Source organism: Panthera pardus, unplaced genomic scaffold (assembly GCF_024362965.1).
Source record: "Panthera pardus isolate Hobbes unplaced genomic scaffold, ASM2436296v1 HiC_scaffold_6, whole genome shotgun sequence".
Classification (NCBI taxonomy): Eukaryota; Metazoa; Chordata; class Mammalia; order Carnivora; family Felidae; genus Panthera; species Panthera pardus.
The window spans coordinates 98,658,439-98,660,211 of NW_026526991.1; the positions used below are offsets into that span (position 1 = coordinate 98,658,439).

At 46.8% G+C, this 1,773-nt stretch overlaps 1 pseudogene; it reads left to right on the forward strand.

Annotated features, from left to right (window-relative positions):
* Window positions 1-295: 295 nt before the first annotated feature.
* LOC109276160 (60S ribosomal protein L10-like) lies at window positions 296-1,355 on the forward strand (annotated as a pseudogene).
* Window positions 1,356-1,773: the final 418 nt, after the last annotated feature.

Consider the following 1,773-nt stretch of genomic DNA (forward strand, 5'->3'; position numbering starts at 1 on the left):
AGATGCTGAATATTTAGGGTGCTTGTCTTTTCTGTGTTACCTATTGGCAGAACGTCATGAGTGGAAAAACTTAAGAACAACATCAACATTTTTCAAAGTATTAGACTAGCTTGTATATAGAATTTTTATGTATTATTTATGTAGATGTATGTAGACAATTTTTAATGTATTACCTCACTTGATCATCACCCTACACCATAAATGAGCAATCTGAATTGCTGGGAAATAGTGTGATTTTATCGAGGCACCTGGGTGGCTCAGTCGGTTGAATGTCTGACTTCCGGCTCCGATCATCATGTTGCAGTCTGTGAGTTCAAGCCCCGCGTCGGGCTCTGTGCTGACAGCTCAGAGCCTGGATCCTGCTTCAGATTCTGTGCCTCCTTCTCTCTTCCCCTCCCCCACTCCCAGTCTGTCTCTCTCTCTCTCAAAAATAAACATTAAAAAAAAAATTAATGCGATTTTATCAACAAGTACCAGTTTCTCTCTTTTTTTTCAGCCCACCTCTGAAGTCGCTATGGGCCACTGCTCCGCCCAGTGTTACTGATATTGTAAGAACAAGTCGTGTTTAGGGGCGCCTGGGTGGCTCAGTTGGTTAAGCGTCTGACTTCAGCTCAGGTCATGATCTCACAGTTCGTGAGTTCGAGCCCCGCATCAGGCTCTGTGCTGACAGCTCAGAGCCTGGAGCCTGCTTCAGATTCTGTGTCTCCCTCTCTCTGCCCCTCCCCTGCTCATGCTCTGTCTCTCTCTGTCTCAAAAATAAATAAACATTAAAAAAAAAAAAAAGAACAAGTCGTGTTTAAAGTCCCCTTTCTGCAGAGGCGCCCAATGCCAAAATCCAAATCTTTGACCGGAAGTGGAAGAGACAAAAGTGGATGAGTTCCCACTGTAAGGCCGCATGGGGTCAGATGAATACGAGAAGCTCTCCTCTGCAGCCCTGGAGGCTGCCCTTATTTGTGCCAACAGGTACATGGTGAAAAGCCAACACATCCACATTTGACTCTGCTCTTCTCCATCATCCCCATCAACACGATGTTTCCTGTGTTGGGGCTGACAAACTCCAGACGGGTATGTTGGGTACTTTTGGGCAGCCCCAGGGCACGGTGGCCAGGGTCCACACTGGCCAAGTCATCGTGTCCATCTGTACCAAGTTGCAGAACAAGAAGCATGTGATTGAGGTCCTAGAAAGGGCCAAGTTCAAGTCTCCAGGCCGCCAGAAGATCCACATTTCCAAGAAGTGGGGCTTTCCTAAGTTTAATGTGGATGAATTTGAAGACATGGGGGCTTAAAAGTGGCTCATCCCAGATGGCTGCGGGGTCACACGCATCCCTAATCGTGGTTCCCTGAACAAATGGTGAGCTCGGCACTCGTGAGAACCCCAACAGCCCTACCCCCTCCTTATTCATGCCCATCAATAAATCCTACTTCCCGTAAGAAAAAAAAAGAGGGGGGGGGCCTGGGTGGCTCAGTCAGTTAAGTGTCAGACTCTTGATTTTGGCTCAGGTCCTGATCTCACAGGTTCATGAGTTCAAGCCCTGCATCGGGCTCTGTGCTTGACAGTATAGAGCCTGCCTGGGATTCTCTTTCCCTCTCTCTCTGCCCTTCCCCCGCACTCTCTCTCTCTCCCTCTCAAAATAAATAAACTTAAAAAAAAACACATTTTTTTTAAAGAAAAAAGTACCAGTCCCTAAACATCTAACCCTCAATTTGTGCCTGCATCTCTCAGCTACACATGCTGCATTTTTGGTTTTAACCTGGGAAATATTCAAGGCTGTA